General features: G+C 34.5%; 1 long non-coding RNA gene across 1 annotated transcript in view; it reads left to right on the plus strand.

Annotated features, from left to right (window-relative positions):
- The first annotated feature begins 1,092 nt into the window (after positions 1–1,092).
- LOC141500799 (uncharacterized) overlaps positions 1,093–19,385 on the plus strand; it is a 34,008-nt gene continuing 15,715 nt past the window's right edge. The window contains exon 1 of the long non-coding RNA XR_012472043.1: positions 1,093–2,040. This is a non-coding gene — a long non-coding RNA (uncharacterized LOC141500799). The remainder of the gene's footprint in view (positions 2,041–19,385) is intronic.

The raw sequence follows: 19,385 nt of genomic DNA on the forward strand, positions 1-19,385 counted from the left end.
AAGGACTGATATTTTATCTATTATACCACCTAGCTACCCCTTTGAGAGGCACTTTTTAAATATTTACCAGCATATCCCTGGGTAGGAGTCCAAGGTTCCAATCAGTCCTATCTTTACTAATTAACAAGCTACATGAACTTGGATAATTCACTTTACTGAGAAGAGGTTTGAGTTTCCTCCATCAAATTAAGGGCTTAAACTGAATAATTTCTAAGGGTTGGTCCATCTCTACCACTCTGAGTCTATAAATGTTTCTCTGATATATGAGATTCTTCTAATATCTCAATCATAATTCTCAACTGTAACTCTCATAGTTCAGGGAGTTGGCTGCCTGTGTGTTTAATGATACTGGGATATCTGAAGTGTTATAACTCAAGTCTGTCATTTTCCTGAGGAGACCAGAGAGGTTAAATAATTTACTCAAGAGTACCCAGCTAGTAAATAGTAAATCTAATACCATTCTCACTATACCTCACTTCTGCTCTCTGCAGCTCCTTAATATAAAGCACGTTCATCTATCCCCCCCAAAAAATGGAGAAAAGTATGATACCGAGGCATTATATACCCTATAACTTCCATAGTTGCCAAAGCCTTTAGAGGTCTTTGCTTTGTATCCTGTTGAGAATGAGTAGGATAATTCTATTCATAGAATGGAATATCAGAGCATGAATAGATATTAGGCAAGAGAGAATCCAAAAGGTCTTTGGCCTTTAGGTTGAATAGTAGTAAATTCAGCTTGCATGGGCATTATCCTTGGAGAATGATGATCATCATGAGGAAAAATGGATACTATAATTTCACCTTAGCCTTGAGTTAAATGCTATGGAGCGAGAACAGCTGTGACAGTGAATAATATGGCAGGCAATATAAGAATGCTAGGCTTTTATTTACTATTCACCTTTATATCTTTAGATTTCAAACTCTGAAAATTAATGACAAAACCAGTCATAGTAATGAATAAGTATAACAAAGCAAAAATGCCTTATTAATCACAGGTTATCATACAATTTGTAACATTTCAAGATAATATTTAAGTGTAATTAAATTTGCTCTATTTTTTCTTTTCCCTCTTTCTTTTTCTTTTTTGTCTGTTTGAAATTTGAGAAGTCAGTATTTGCTCAAATTAACATTAAATTAACTCAGGGCTCCTTGGGGAAACAAGTAAAAGACTCAAGCACATTTTCTATGGTTAGGTCAATATCTAGCAATTGATTCAATAGACCAGATCTCTCATAGCAGAGGCCTTTTAGAAATTCTCTTTTTAAAAATCCCTTGACTAAAGGGCATTGCTTGTTTCTGCCACTCTTTGTTTGTCCTCCCTCATCAATGTCAGAAGCATTGGAAATCAAAGTCCTCTGGCATATGCTATATGATGCTATTCATGCTACTGTTCATGCTGAAAACAAGTAATTATTTTTATGCCTTTCTAGTTTTTAAATTATTTTTTGAAATATATTATTACTGTCACTGTTAGCAATTAGTTTGATTTTTCCATTATGAAGTCAAATATTGGGGTTTAACATCAAGTCATTTTCAACTTGATGAATATTCTGTCATGCCAAAGATAATCACTCTTTAAATTAGGCAAAATGAACTAAGTTGTAAAGTTATTTGAATCAAAGAATATTAGAACTAGAAGACCTTAAAGATATTCCAATTTTAGTCCCTCCCTTTCCTTTTCAGAAGAGTACACTGAGACAGAGAGGAGACCATAAAGTCATAGATATAAAGCTGATATAAATGAATACATAAAGATTAAGCAAGCACCAAGGTGCCAGGAATACAAAGAAAAACTAAATAATCATGCCTTTGAGGAGTTTATATTCTACAGGAGCAAACACTATGTTGTTGCTGCTGTTGTTGAGTCATGTCTGATTCTTTGTGACCTCATTTGGAGTTTTCTTGGCAAGGACACTAGAATTGTTGTCATTTCCTTCTTCAGTTAATTTTACTGATGAAGACCTGAGGTAAATAGGGTTGAATGCCTTGCTCAAGGACACACAGCTAGAAAGTATTTGAAGCCAGATTTAACTCATGAAGGTAAGTCTTCATGATTCCAAGGCCAATACACTCCACTGTCTATCTAGCTGCCTAAACAATATATACATAAATGAGAAATATAAGCAAAATAAATACAAAATATTTAGGTTGAACTAAATAATTAGAAGAAGAAATTAAGAAAGGTCTCATGGTGGTTGAGATGACTTTTGAAAGAGAATCATAATTCCCAGAGACAGAATACAAAAAGGAGTCTGTTATAAGCATGGAGGTCAGCCTCTTCAGAGACACATAAAAAGGAAATTGGAATATCATGAGAGGGAAACATCAATTAGCCTAATTTGACTGACTCTAGCTTACCTGAAGAGGAAATACATGAGCAAGTATGAAAAGGTAGACTGGACAAAATAGTAAAGGTTTTAAATGCCAGATAGAGGAGTTTGTATGTTAATCCTCCCTATTGGTAGTAGGAGCAATAGAAAAAAAACAAATCAGACCTTTTTTTAAGTAGGGGAGTGACATGATCAAAACTATACTTTAGTAATATCACCTTGGCAAACATATAAATGATTTATTAGGGAGGGTAGAAAAGGGATGTGGGGATGTCATTGTAATAGCCCAGAAAAGAGGGAATGTGGAACTGAATAGTTGTCTAGAGTAGATTGTGATTGTAGAGAAGTTATGAAATGTGCTGACACAATTAACAAGGCCTAGCAATTGATTGGATGTGGAAGGGATCTTTCAGGACTCCTTGTCAATCAATGAATCAATCAGCACTGTTTCAGTTATTCTAGCTATAGTTAAATTCACTATAAAGGACATATGAAGAAAGTTTCTAACCACAAAGAAAGAATTGACAAATAGGTGAATAGAAAAAATTTACACATAAATATCTATTTGTCTCTAATGGGTAGCCATGTCTAAGCTATGGTGGAAAGGAAATGGAAGGGGAAAAATTACTTGATAAGCTTGTTGGATATTTGAAAAGAAGAGTAAATTGTCACTTCTGGACAAAATGAGAGAGAGAAGCCAGGCACTGTCCTAGGGTCTCCTGGCTTTCCCTCAGAACTAGCATGAATCAAGCGTCTTAGAATTTAGATCCACAAACCCAGAAAGAGATGCTAGGAGAAAAACATCTATCAACAAAGTTTGTCTCAGGACAGCATGGGTGATCCAGGGGCAGAAAGCAGAGAGTCAGCACAGGGGCAGTGGAGGGAGGCCTGAAGGCTTACCTGAGAACAGCCACAGAAACTTTGACTGTATGCAAAATGAGCAGGGAATTTCCAGAGTGCAGCTAGACATTGATTTGGTCAGCTCTGTTTTTCAATGGAGTCCCCATGTTTCCAGTTGGGTGGCCTTCCCCTATCCCTGTGGGAGAAAGTGACTCTTCCAAGAACAAACACATTAACAGCCCCACAGTGCCCCAGACTCAGGTGTGGGCAGCAGATCTCAGGACAGAGAAAAGAATAAGGAGATAAGCCATATAACCTAAGGTTGCAGTCCATATTATTCAAGGATATCCAGTATTCTCTGTGCCCCCCTCCAACCCCCAAGGCCTAGGGAGTGGTCCACAAATCAAGATCATAGGCACTCCAGAGAAAGTAACAAGCCCCTATTAGCCAGTCTACTTGGAGTTACTAAGTCCAGTGAGCAAAATCTCTAGGAATCTCAATATCAAAGGTCTGTGAACCCTCTCCCCCCAACACAAGATCCTAGGAAAATGAAGAAAAGCCAGTAGAAAAGGGGGTAGGGTCCTTGAAGACAAAGATCCTAACTCAGAGAAATCTAGAACTTCTGTGGAGAATATAAATTGGTCTCCATATCAGAAAGACTTCTTAGAAGAGATCAGGAAGGAATTTAAAAATCAATTTGAAAAATCGGGAAAAGAAACAAGAGAAAATTAACATCTTGAAACATGAAAACAAATTCTTGGAAAATAATTGGACAAGTGCAAAAAGAAAATAATTCTCTCAATACCACTATTGGACAATTTAAGAATTATCAGGCTTCCTGAAACATTGAAGATCAAAATAGTCTGGACTCGGAGATATTTCAGGATTTAGTGAAAGAAAATTTCTCTGCTATCATGGAAGCAGAAGGCAAAATAGTTATTGAAAGAATACATTGATTCCCTCCTGAAAGGGATCCCAAAATGAAAACTCCAAGGAAAATTGTGGCCAAATTTCAGAACTATTCAGATAAAAGAGAAAATCCTGCAAGTACCAGAAAGAAATAATTTAGATACCAAAGAGCCACAGTAAGGGTTACCAGGACCTGGAAGCATCAACAGTAAGGGAATGAAGGCCCTGGAATAAAATATTCTGAAGAGCAAGGGATCTTGGAATGTAGCCAAGAATTCACCATTTGACAAAACTGAGCTGATGGACATTTAATGAAATAGGAGACTTCTAACTTTTCCTGATGAAAAGACCAGTGCTAAATTGAAAATTTGGACTTCAAACATAAAACTTAAGAGATACATGAAAAGGGAAAAAAGGGGGGAAAACTGCTATCCATTAAGATGAAACTGGTTATATCCCCACCTGGGAGAAAGATTCTTATAACTCTTGAGAATTGCAACTCTATTAGAGAGAATATACTTAGCCAGAAGCAATGGACTCACATGACTTGTCCATGACTCTGATAGAATGATATAAAAACAATATCTCATTAAAGGGGGGAACAATAAAGATATGGGAGGATGGAGGAGATTGAATGGGGCAAATCACACTACATGAAGAGGTACAAAGGACCTATTGGAATAGAGAGGAAGAAGAATCACCTGAATCTTACTCTCATCAGATTTGGCTCAAAGAAGGATTAACATAAATATATTCAGTTAAGTTAAGAAACTTACCTTACTTTTCAAGTATTAAAAGGGGAAAAGGGTGTGGGCTGCAGTAAAGAGGAACTAACAGAAGGAAGGGAAGTAAGAAGAGGTTAAAAGGAAAGAGGAAAGAAGATGGGGGCTGGATATATGGGGCAAATACACTGAAGGAGGTGGTATTCAGAAACAAAATACTGGGGAAATATGGATAAAATGTAAAAAGGGAAAATACAAAAAAGAGGGAAGATAGTATGGACGGCAATAAAGAGCTATTAATTATGACTTTGAATGTGAATGAGATGAAGATTATATATCCTAACAGCAACATGGGGGTAATGTTCAACCTTAATGGACTTGATCATTCCATCAGTGCAATAATGAAGGATAATTTTAGGGTATCTGCAATGGGAAATATCATCTGTATCCAGAGAAAGAACTGTGGAGCATGAACAAAGACTTTTTCTTTAAAAAAAAAAAGTTGTCTTATGCACTAAGTAATTTTGCTATCTCATATTTAATTTTTCCTCAAGGATATGGTTTTTCTCTCAACACATTCACTTTTTATCAATGTATAGCATGGAAACAATGTAAAGGTTTTCAAATTGCTTTCTGTGGTGCGGGGAGGGAAGGGAGGTTGGGAAACATTGTAAAATTCAAAACATTATAAAAATGATAGGTAGAAACGACTATATTATATAACTAGAAAAAAGAAGAGTGAATTGTTCATGGTAGGCAGTTTCTTGTGCAATCATTTTTTAATTGTACTATGCTATGGAAATAATTATTCCATTCCATAAATAAATTAAAATGCCTACTATGAATGTGACATCACATTACATGTTGGATACAAGTACAAAGAATAAAATAATCTCTAATTGAAAGGGACTCATATTCTAATCTGAGAAGCAGCAGTTATATTACATCGCACACATGAATGTACATGAATTTATATACATGTGTATATTTAAAAGTGTGTATATGTATTCACATATAATGTAATTGTTGTCTCTTCCATTAGATATTAGCTTATTGCAACTAGGGATTATTTTATTCTGTGTGTATATAAGTTGATAAATACATTAAGTATATATGAAATAATTAAAATTGGGAAATTCCGAAGGGAGAATACCAGAATTGGGCATGGAGGAAAAGGGTTTCAAGAAAGGTTTCATCTAGAAGGCGCATCTTTTGCATGCATCCTAAAGAAAAAAAAAGGAACTCTGTGAGTTTAATGTATCCCTCATAGAGTAGTTTGAAATGTTCTAAATTAATAATGTTCAAAATGTTTAAATTGGGAATATGGAACTAAAATTCATGGTATATACATGAGCTATACATATATCCACAAATGTATGTAACCTTACATGTAATATGCATGTGTGTTTATATTGCATGTACATAGAGATACACATAAACACTGTTTCTTCACATACACATATATGTACACACACATAATGTGAGGCAGAGGTGACTCAGTGAATAGACTGCTGGGTCTGGAGTCAGAAATGCCTGAGTCCAAATTTAGTCTCAGACATTTACTAGATGTGTGACTCTAGAGCAACTCATTTAACCCCTGTTTTTCTTAATCCACTGGAGAAGGAAGTGAACAAGCCAGAATTTTCGCAAAGAAAACCCCTTGTACAGGAAGATCCCCAGGGTCTCAAAGAATCAAACACAAATGAACAATTAAACAACAACAAATGTGCATGTACATGTGACATACATAGAGATGATAATTGTTTAATTATTACCAAGTAATAAGATACAAGATTAAAAGAAAGTGTATATAAGTAGAAGAGAACAGGGTAATAATGGAAATGCATATATTTAGGCAGCATGGTGTATATGTTGAAGCAATAAAGTAGACTAAAATGGAACAGTTGAGTAGGTAGAAAGTAAACAAGAGGAAAAGAATGCCATTAAAACCCAGAGACAGGGGACAACTAACTAGATGATGCAGTGGATCAAGCATTGACCCTGTAGTTATAGGAGAAACTGAGTGCAAATTTGACCTCAGCCACTTAATACTTACTTAGTTGTGTGACCTTTTTGGCAAGTCACTTAACCCCAATGCCTTGCAAAAGCCAAAGGGGGAAAAAGCCAGAGAGGAGAGAAAATTCATGAAATACCCAAGAGTTAAATCCATGCCCAAATTCACTAATATTCACATTTATTGATCATATTGAGGCATTATACAAGGCAATGAGATAAAAAGATTAAAATACATAGTGTCCTTTCCATCAAGGACTCTATAATCAATTAAATACCAAACCCAGAGATCAGCAAAACAGGAACTAGAGTCTTCCTCCTGACACCATCCAATAATCTACTTGTTATAACAGAATACATGCAAGTGTATAAGAATGATGATGACAACTATTATTTATAAATCATCTATTAAATGCCAGATACTGTTCAGTTTTATAAAATATATTATTTGAAACTTAATTGGATTACTAAAGTCTATTTGATGTATGGAAATTTATTTACATTTCAGAAATCAGCAAACAGTACCATATTAGGGCTCAATATATTGTTTTATTGATTTCTATATTTTAAAAATAATAGAAAAATTTTAATGATATAAATTAAAATTTAAAAATTTTTCATATGTTTAAAGAGAACTAAAAATGTACAACATTTACTGGCTAGTCCTACACCAAGTCCAAATTCTGGGTGAGAAGAGGGAGATTATAATTTTGACCCAATTCTAATTCTCTAGTTTAATTCTAGAATTTCATGCTTCATATTTCTAAAGATTTTGTCTTTTTTATTAATCAAAAAGTATTAAATATTTCTTTGTCTAAAGTATCTTGCCAGATCTGATACAGAAAAATGAGAAAGATTAAATGCATGATCCCTGCCAATTGGAAATTTAACTTCAAAAATAACTTGCATCTCCTGGTGTTTTCCATGGTTTTAGAACTGATAAAAATATGAATGAGAAAATAGGCAAATAAAAAGTATAAATGAAGAAGAATCAAAAATCTCCCTAATTTACATTTGAGATATATACAGAGAAAACATGAGTCAGAAACTATCTAAGAGAATTAATTCTTTTATTAAAATAACAGGATATAAAATAAAGACACAAAATGTAGGAGAATTTATTTATATTACTAAAAAAATCCATGAAGAAACAAAAGAAAGAAAAATTCCATTAGTAATTAAAAAATGCATAAAATATGTGAGAGTTAATCTAGCAAGGTATTCAGTACTTATAAAAATATTGCTACAAAGCACAGAATAAAAGAATACAAACAATTGAATATTCATTATTCTTGGTTATAACCTGATAATATAGCAAAAATGAGCATAGTATCTAAATTAATTTACACATTTAGCCAAATACCTATCTACAGCAAAGTGATCATTTATAGAAATAAATAAAACAATAAAATTCATTTGGAGAACAGAAGGACTCAATACAAAGGGAAAAGGTTTAAAGTAAGAATGAAGGTGGGCATAACATTACCAGGCACCAATTTAAATTGACAAAGTTAACAAAGATGATTGAAAGAGAAAGTTTTACAAAGATTGATATATACTATAAATGAGTTTAACTATTCTGGAAAATAATTTTAGACATGTTTCCTCAAGAGACTGCAAACTCCCTGGGGACAGGAATTATCCAACTTTTGTATCTGAATGCCTACCAAGAAACTTGTATAATGTATAATAAAAGATTGCTTGATTGAGTAACATGAAAAAACACCAAATTGTTCTGATCATTTGACAAAACTATCTCATGATTAGGTAGATAATATAGACAGGAAGAGAGATAAATTATATTTAAAAATATATTCATGGTGACTTTCTTTGTGGCAGCAAAATCTAAAACAGAGTAGGAAATCATTAGGAAATAGCTGGAGGGGGGACTATGTCATATAAATACAGTTGAATCATTCAAAGAAGCTTGGGAAGACCTATGAACTGGTACAAGGACAGGAAAGCAGAAACAAAAGAACACCATCCAAAAATATTAAATAAAATAAAACTAATATAAAAAGAGTAACACCAAGATCCATCTGAATTGGGATTAACAACAATGACTACTTTTTAGCATGTAGAGTAGTAGAAGACTACAGCAGAAGGCTTATGTGCTACCAGATATAGTAGGTTTGTTGTTTGGGTTGGCTCTATTATAAGACACAATTCACTAGTATGGAAGAAAGTTGAAAGTATACTGAGAAATGATTATGAAGTAAAAAAAATAAGTTTTCAAAGAAATAATGAAATAAAACTTTTATTTTTCCAAAAATTAAATATAATAAAAATTAATATTTAAATCAAATCAATTATTTAAATGTCACAAAATTAATATAGAACCAGACCATAGCTTACATGATTAAATCTACATTTTAGTAGAGATTCTTCATCATTGCTCTGAGTGGAAAAGAAAATTGTGAAATTACAGGTATTGAACTTCTTCAAACACATATAGTCCCATACTTTTTCTTCTTGATAGAAAGTTTCAGGAATACTGGGTTCAAATACTGACTCTGATTCTGGAGAAGTTATATAACACCTCTTAACTTCTCAATTTCTTCTTCAAAATGAGGAGAGAGTTGCAAAAAAAATATTTTATAAACTCTGAATCTATGTAAATTAAAGGTATAACTACCATTGTTATAAACAATGACTTGCATGAAAGAAATGGTGATTAACAAAAAAGTCCAAACAACTATGGCAGCGTTGGAGAAAGCAATACAATTTAGCTCTCTCATGGGTTACTCCAGAATAGATCAAGAAAGAATATTAGAATGAGAGGTATAAAAGATGATTAATGGGACCCCTATTTTATTTTAATCAGTATCAGTCAGTTTGGTATGATTCCTTATGGGAACTGATCTTAAGTTGTATATCTATATCTATCTATCTGTGTGTGTGTGTGTGTGTGTGTGTGTGTGTGTGTGTATGTATATTAGGACCCAGAGCTTTAAACTGCAAATTATAATTCACTTCATTAATCTTACAAAGTTAACTAGAGTACCCCCAATCTTTTTTTTTTTCATTGTTATAGTGACTAAGGCCAGCATGGTGGAGCTAACTTAATTACATGGAAAGTCCTCCAGCTATTTTTGTTGTCCCTCCTTCCTTTGTCATCCGTCTATTGCTCAACATGAAGAGATAATCATGAGCCCTTGACCAATGAGTGACCTCGATTGCTGACCTGTGGTCTGCATTTCTACCAGTCTATTGGCCCATACAGATGTTTTAACATCTATTTATCTGTCCAGTCTTAGTAGGCCAAGATAGATCAAGCTCTAAGTATTACCTCATTTGTCAACCAATGGGGTTTTTCTGTATTGTATGTAGACACTGAAGGATCAAATACAAGGTCTAAGATATTCTGTACTTTTGATCTGCTCCTTCTGGATTGTTTGGGTAGGGAAAACTATAAAACTAAAGCCCTAGAGGAAGTTGGCATAGCAAATCATGAGGGAGATCTAAGGTCCACTTCTTGGAGGGGACCATGGACTGTTCAATAAAGTGCCATTAACTCAGAACTCTGCCTCAGTTTCTTTTAGTATCAATTGGGCAATTTTTTAAACTCCACAGTGGTGATAGGGAAATCCAAGAAAAAACTGTACTGGATACATTTTTCTTGTATATGAAAATAGACAGGAACTGAAATACTGAGAAGGGAAGTCAGATAAAAAAAACCCTTAGTAGAAACCTTCCAGAGTATAGCAAGGATCTGTAGCTCACAAATGTCACTAGTCAAGGAACATCAACTAGGGCTGAGATTATAGTTCTGTGGTTCAGCTCATTGCAAATATTGTTTTATAGCTGAGAAAACCAACACAGACAGAAGTTAAGTGACTTACCCAGGATCACACAGCTAGTAAATGTCTAACTCTGAATTTGAACTCAGCTCTAACTATCTCCAAGTCCAGCATTCTATCTATTCACAATCGAACTCCAATCTATCTTTTCAGATTTATTTCATACTTCTCATTCACTCACTTTTCAGTCTGAGCCAATTTGGCCTCCTTGTTTCCCTCACCTATAACATCCCATCTCCCATCACCTCACCTTTGCACAGATTCTTTCCCTTGTCAAAAGTGTACTTCTTCCTCACTTCTCTTGAAATCCTTGACTTTCTTATATTTTCTTTTTAATTTTTTCAATTACATGTAATGATAATTTTCAACATTCACTTTTCCTAAGATTTTGAATCCCATATTTTTCTCTCTTCCTTCCTTTCCTTCTCCCTCCGCAAGACAGTACATGATCTGCTACAGGTTATACATGTATAATCATGATGAACATGTCATATTAGTCATATTGTGAAAGAAGAATCAGGACAAAAAATCCATGAGAAGAACAAAAAAAATTTTTTTAAGTGAAATAGTATGATTTGATCTGCATTCAGATTCCAGAATTTTCTCTCTAGGTGTGAATTTCCCTCTCAAATCTTTTAGAATTGTCTTTGATCACAATATTTCAGAAAAGTGCTAAGTCCATCATAGTTGATCATTATTCAATGTTGTTGTTAATGTGTTCAATGTTCTCCTGGCTCTGCTCACTTCACTCAGTATCAATTCATGTAAGTCTAACTTTGTTTCTAGGATCTCATCAAGTGTTGCCTCTTTTTTAGGTCTTTCCTGATTCCCTTCAGTTTTTTAGTGCTACCTTTCAGCCTTGAAATTCTTTTGCATTTATTTTGTATACAATTTATATTTACTGATCTCAGAATATACCATATGCTCCTAGGAGTAGGCAAGCTCTTTAAGGACAAAATGCAGATTGTTTTTCTTTTTATTTGCCTTACAAGACATCCCTAGAAAGACACCCCATCTCCAAACTCCCATATATAGGTCTGTAATGCTTTCCCTCCATGTCCCTGTCTGTTGGCTTCCCTGGTTTTCTTTTTGCTAAAATCCTATCTTTTACAAGATATCTTTCTTGATTCCACTTTAGTAAGATTACTTACCCTTTTTTGACAATTTTTGATACAAACTCTGAAGGTTGAGGTGACTACAACCACATAGAAACAAGTTTCTTGAAGGTGTGTTATCTGAGTCTGTCAAATGTGGGACCAATGTTTGTAAAAGTATCAACCAAGTCAGTATTCTATTCCTCCTTGTTGCTACTTCCCAATTTAACTGACTGGCTGTCTGCCTTCTATATTCTTGCTGACAGCTGGCCCTAAATTACAAACAAATCTCTGATTAAGGTGTTAACTGCTAATTAAAGTGTTAGTTGACAATGGCTTAAGTTGGGACTACACTGGGTTTGTCTGTTTGTTTGCATTTTCAAACAGAATTCTTAAGGAAAGAAAATCCTCAAGGTTCAAAAAGAAAGTGATCATGTTAAAATTTCAAACTCAATTTCGATTGATATTGGTAGATATTTGGAAGTAAGAGGATCTAACTGATGCAATCTTGAGTCATATTCTGGAGGTAGCATTATAATATGCTGTCTTCCAGTGCTGATGTAAGGAACCAAGCAATCCTATCCAATTTTGATATCTTCTTAACAAGGTGTCTCAATCTACCAATTTCTTGTTGGTCTTAGTACAAAACTGCTTATAATGAACCAAACACAATACTCAGCACTAAGAATATAAAGAAAGAATATAAAGAAAGACAAAAAAAATTAGTATTTACCCTCAAGGAACTCTCAATCTAATGTGGGGAAATAATATGAAAATAACTTTATACATACAAGATATATGAAGAATTACACGGTAATGAAAACAGAGAAAAGAATTAGCACTGGAGGTGGATCAGGGAAGGCTTTCTGTGGAAGATATCTTGGTTGAGACTGAGGAAGTCACAGGCAAAGAAGAAGAAGGAGAGTATTTCAGACATGAGGGAACAGTCAATAAAAACATTTAGTCAGGAGACTGAGCATCCTGTACAGGAAAAGCAAGAAGGTCAATGTCACTGGAATATAGAGTACATGGAAGGGAAGGAGGTATTAGACTGGAAAGGTAAGAGAAGGTCAGGATATAAAGGGATTTTAAGGATCAAACATGAGATTTGACACTATAGGTAATAAGGAGTCACTAGAATTTATCCAATAGTAGAATGACATGTTTAGATCCATGCTTTAGGATTTGACAGCTGAATAAAGGATACACTGGAATAGAGAGGAAACATGAAACAAGCAGACTCATCACCAGGCTGTTGAAATAATGTAGATAAAAGGTGATGAAGGCCTACATCAGGATGGAAGCTGTCAGACATATACAAGAGATGTTATGAGGAGAGAGTGGATAGGACTTTGATATATGGTGGGAAGAAGAAAGAATGGGGAGCCAAGGATGACACCTAGGTGGCAAACCTGGGTAACTGGAGGGTAGTGGTGCCTTCAACAGTAATGAATTGGGAGAAGAAGTTGAACTGGAATGACACAGGAATTTGGAAGTTGAACTGTAATTGCACAAGGATCATGTTTGGATAGGCTAAAGAAGCTTGCCACATTCCACCAGTCATTTACAAATTGTCAAGTTGGGGTGGTATAGAATTCCAGAAACTAGAAAAAGTGTAACTTTCAGAACATCTCCAGAACTTCTTAGGGGTGGGGTGGGGTGGGGTAGCAAAGTGTGATAGTTGGAGAGTCTTGACTTCAGTTTTGATCAGATCTCCTTTCTCCACCCCAGGATCCCTTTTATACAAGCAGTAAACCTTTGTTAAGTGCCTACTATGCTAAACTCTAAGAATACAAAAAGAAGGAAAAGACAGTCCCTGCTCTCAAGATGTTTACAATATAATGACAAGAGGAGGACCTTGTGAATTGTAAAAGGTCCAAAAGATTTTGAGCTTCTTTTCCTCCTCATCCTTGTCCTAGTCAACATCTTGAATCAGTTACTGACAATGTCTACATAAAGAGTCAACAATAGAGAACTGCCTAAAATGGAAATTCTTCAAACATGCCACCATGATTAAAGGGAACTTCTTCAAACATCCCTCAAATGGAAGAAAAGGATTTCCAGAAAATAGGAGCAGTAAGTTATACCTTTGTCATGAGTGTGTTCTCTAAGCTTGAGTCCACTTGACTCTGGACTAACTGACTCTCTCTCTCTCTCTCTTTTCTCTCTCTCTCTCTCTCTCTCTCTCTCTCTCTCTCTCTCTCTCTGTCTGTCTCTCGCTCCATATATATATATATATATATATATATATATATATATATATATATATATATGCACGTATATATATATATATATATATGCACGTATATATATATATATATATATATATATATATATATATATATTGACAGGAGACTATGTCACAGACTTTAGGGGGGGATATTTTGTGCCAATTATTCTAGAACTATTTTTTAAGATTGGCTAAAGTAATCCTGGGTAACATGGTGACATATTAATAGGAGTACAAGTGGGGTGTCTAGGTGGCATAGTGGATAAAGCACTGGCCCTGGAGTCAGGAGTACCTGGGTTCAAATCCAGTCTCAAACACTTAATAATTACCTAGCTGTGTGGCCTTGGGCAAGCCACTTAACCCTATTTGCGTTGCAAAAACCTAAAAAATAGTAGGAATACAAGTAACTCTCAGAGATATAGAGAGAGAACCAAGCTCTGGGGATTCAACTTGCCTCTGAGTGTTGGGATGAGACCTCTTAGAGCTTACACTACTTACACTAGTCTTAAACAGATATTTGATTGAGTATGGATAAAATTTAGTGAGGATTTATCAAACATCTACTAATAATTTATTAAAATCTACTAATAATATCACTCTGTGACAAATATTAAGTAGCCAAAGACAATCACTGAGTTCAAGGAACTCAAATTCTACAGGAGAGATAAAAGAGTTGGAATGGTCAAAAGCTGGAAGCTCTGACTGTGTCTTTCCCAATAGAAAGGAGCATTAGAGATCCAGAAAAGTTAGTTTGCCAAATATCAATATTATCTGTATGGTTGGTGGATAATGTCTAATCCATGATAGTTTTTGTTGATCATCCCAAGGTAGCAAAAAATGACTGCTCAGAAAAATGTTTCTGCATTTGGTTGAAGAAAAGCTTCTGCTACTGTACAAACCCCTAAGGGTGGCAAAGCATACTCCCTCATTGGATCTGCAGATACTTTAGTGCAAGGTAGAGTAGCGAAGCCAGATGAGTCAGGTCCCTGGAGCAGTAGAGATGAAATCTGAGCTAACTGCAGCAAAAAACAAGTGACAAGTTCAAGAACCTTCTTTGCTTGTCCAAACACAGTACATTGTCTCTTGAACAGTTTGACTGGAAAACAACTGGGGAGAGATCATGCCCTCCAACACACAAGTAGACAGATATCCCAGGGAAGAACTTAGTGAACAACAAGCAAGTGAAATTACTTTCAGTCTCAGCCTGTGCAAGTTCAAAGGTTTCAAGACAGCATGAGTATCTGGAGTCTCTAGCAACACCATCAGAAAACATTTTTAACAAGCTTGCCCTAATATTAGGTTTTGTATAACACTTTGTTTTCACCTCCCTTACACACTTATATTAGCTTGTATTAGAATTGTGTCTTTTTTCCTGATAGGATGTTAACTCCATCAAGATAAGACTGACTTTCTTATCTCAGTGTCAGTACCATTTTCTACACAATCCCATTTCTGAATCCCCACTCCCCTGATTGTTGTGTTCCCCCCCAAAAAATGTAATATTTATTTTATATCTAGCTCATATATATTTTTGTATCTGCATGCTATCTCCCCTATATAATGCAAACTTTGTTTGCAGGGGTGGTTTCATTGGTGTTTTGAATCTCCAGTGACTTTGCTTGGCATATAACAGGCACTGAATAAATTTGTATTGGTTGGATACTTGCTTATCTCAACTTCATGCCTTTCCTGTCTAACAAGGATCTTCCGCAATCAAAGGATCTATGATTTGCTCAGCATGGAAAAGTACCTTCTGCGTCTATAAATCATTCCCACCTAAACCTAAGCTTATTATTTAGTAAATAAATCCTACCAAGTTTTGAAAGACACATAGAGGTTAAGTGAGTCTCCTGAATCACACATGTCAGAGTTTATTTTGAATGCTACTTTTCCTCCCTCCAAGACTAGCATTTTCTTCTACAAAATAGGTAATAAATGTTCATTGTATCTAATCTATACTCTAAAGAGTCTTGTCCTCATGACACTGATTACTCACTTTTGATAGAGTCAGTGTTAAACAGGGTGCCCCCTTCCCATCTTAATATAGGTTAGAAAAAGGTGACAAAACCAAGAATTGATTGGTCCCAGAATGGGGCAAGACTTAAGATGTCTCCCTCCTCTAGAAGGTAACTGGATGTGTTGATGCAGTTTCCTGGTCACCTGAGGAAATAAAAGATCCCACACAAATGGAATTGGAACTTGGTAGATAACTAATTACCACAAGAGTCCTCATTCCTTTCTTGCTTGACCAGACCCTTTTCTACAGGGTGTTGAGGACAACCAGGCCTTTAAAAACTGTCCCTGCATCTTTGCTGCACATTCTTGCTGTTAAACTCAGTAATTAACTTTCTAACCTTTCTTTTGTTAGTCATTCAATTACCTAATTTCATCCCAACATCAAAGCTATATAAACAGGGTACTAGTATCTGGCTCACCTCAAAATCTCCCAACAATATAGATCATAACCCATCTATTAAATATACATATATATGCATACATATTTACAGGTTTATTGAATTTAATAAACAAGCTCATAAATCTGGAATTGGAAGAGATCTGAATACATTTAGTTTAATCCCTTCATTTTATAGATGGAGAAATTCAGGCTTAGAGTAGTTGTGACCTGCTCCAAGTTATAGAGGAATCATCAGAAATGGAATTTTTACTTGGATTTTCTGTCTGACTCCAAAGTTAGTAGGGCATAGATATATAAGGGTTTAGTAATTTGCTCATAGTTTCATAGCTTATAATCATCAGGGTAAGACTTGAACTCAGATCTCCCTCACAGCATGTCCTCTATCTTCTACCCTGGCTCTTAGTAAGCTAACAAACTGATAAATGCAGCAGAAAGTGCTTTCTTTAAAATATGATTTCATGGTACTTCTCATTGTTTTTTATATGACTCTTGATTTAGTTCTTTTATACAAGAAGCCAGATTAATTCAGGCTAGAGTATACTGGACACAGTGTTGGATTTGAATCCTGGCTCTGGCATTTATGACTTATGTGATCTTTACTTTGGGCAATTCCCTTCATTTCTCTGAGCCTCAATGGCTTCATCTATCAATTGAGAGAGTTGGACTGGATGACTGCTAAATTCCCTTTCATCTCTATATTTGTGAAAGTATGAATACATTAAATAAATTATAAGTGTAATTTCTAATTTGGTATTGTTAATCACATAACAGATATAAGGAATATAAGGAATCTACTTTTAGAGAGCTTAAAATCAAGTAGAAGGATTTTCCCTTCTCTTACTGCCCCCCTCACCCTTAAATGAATTAACTTTTTCATTAGTGAAATATCTATATTACATAAAAGAAGAAAATGTGATGTAATCATTTTAAACAGTTAGATGGAATTTCCTTTTATAGACCTGATGTTAATGCTTCCCATCATTACTGAGTTGCTGTGACCATAATGTGGTCAAATTAATAAGAATCTCAGGTGGAACTGTCAATAGCTACTTAGCATTATACGAGCTAGAATGTATATGATTCATTGTCTATGCCTCAGTATCTTTAATTTTTAGTTAATCCCAATGAAACTGAAAATGCATTCATATTTTAAGTGAGAACATGCTAATTCCTTGTTCTTGTCTCTATTCTTCCCATGCTAGTGTCCAATTATTAGAGTAAGGAAGTGAAATATGTTGATCAAGGCAATATGACTTATATAGAACATTTCACACACACATGCATATTTCTATATACATATGTGTGTCATATGCATGTAAACATGGATTCATGTATTACTATTTTTAAATATATACATCCATATATATATATATATGATGGAATACATAATATATGTGTGTATAAATTTTAAATGTTGAAACATACACATATATCAGATATCAGCAGGTAACAATTGACCCAAATTTGGATGCATTGATCTAGTCAAGGTGTAATCAGACTACTGACCTGCACTTTTATTTTTTAGTCATCTATATGAGAGTTGTTGCCAACTAAGTACATGGAAACTTACTTATATTTATATGGTAAAAAGCATAATTGCCCCATTAACCATGTCCTACTTCTCCAAGCCCAAAAACTTTGGAGATTTTTAATACATATCTGCTGAAGCAAACCCATCTTTGTCCATTTCACTAATTGCTCCTTTTTCTAGTGAAAGTCAGCATAATGACAAGTCCTAAAGTAAATTTGTATGTTTATGTATGTATGTATGTGTATATATATATATATATATATATATATATATATACATATGTATAAAGTTATTATCAATGTCCACTGGTTATAGTACTCAGTTCTCATTATTGATGGAGATCAATGCCCTCTTCCTATGTGAGGAGGTAGAGAGCAGTTGGCTAGAACTTAAAGAGATGATTTTTTTTTCATTCTCTTCAAGTTCTCTTCAGGCTCTTGAAATTGTAGTTCCTGAAGGACTATAAAGTCTGCTTTAGTTTTGCTTTTGCTCTTTTTAGAAATATTTTTTGTCTTTAAGTGTTATCTTTCCCTATTAGAATGTAAGCACCTTGAGATCAGGGACTGTATTTTCTTTTTTCTTGTAGTTTTTTCTCAGTACTAGACATAGTAATAGTACACAGTAAGCACTTAAATGCTTTATTTAACTGGATAGCTTAAGGAGCTAACAAGGAACTTTATTTATAGATGCCAATATTGTGAATTATCCAATAGAAACTTTCCATGAAACAATTCTGTGAATCTGCCTCAAAATTAACATTATAAATCACGATTCGTTATTAGAATAGGCCTTGCTTTTTTGAACAAGTAGTTAAACCTTCATGGCCAAGAATGAAAAAAAAAAAAAAAAACACAAAAACTTCCTCTCCATAAACATGGTTTATTTGCTCTTGCACTGCCCTACAAAATCAAGAATTTGGGAAGAATAATGTCTAACCATAACAGCTATGCTGTGGATAGATTCTTTTCTCTTATACATTTTTATTAATTAATCTGTATGTATAGTATTTTGCTAGGTTCTGCAAGGCTTTAAGTCAACAGGCATTTATTACATATATTCCCCATAGCATCTCTTAATGTTTTTGACCTCTTAGGAACTCAGAAAATTGTGTTGATTAAACAGATGAATGAAATTGTAGATTTACTTTCATTTGTTCCATTTGCCTTTTCATATAGGAAATGAATTTTTAAAAATGATTCCTTGTGTATCAAGTCTCTGGAACACCTGGTTTCAAATCTTGCCTTTTGTACTTACTGTCTGGCAGATAAGGAAAAAATCAATGAACTTTTCATGTCTCTGGCAGCAAGTTCCTTAAGAGATTGAAGAATTTTGATCAATGTGACAAATTTAAATAGAAAGAGATACCTTCCAAAGAGATTCTCCTTAAATGGATACTGGTATCACAAAACTTTAGTCTGTTAAGATAAAGAAAACCACACCCAAACCTTATGTATTGTCTTCTTCATTGATGCATTCCACTAGCTCTATTTGCACCACTTG

Source organism: Macrotis lagotis, chromosome X (genome assembly GCF_037893015.1).
Source record: "Macrotis lagotis isolate mMagLag1 chromosome X, bilby.v1.9.chrom.fasta, whole genome shotgun sequence".
Lineage (NCBI taxonomy): Eukaryota > Metazoa > Chordata > Mammalia > Peramelemorphia > Peramelidae > Macrotis > Macrotis lagotis.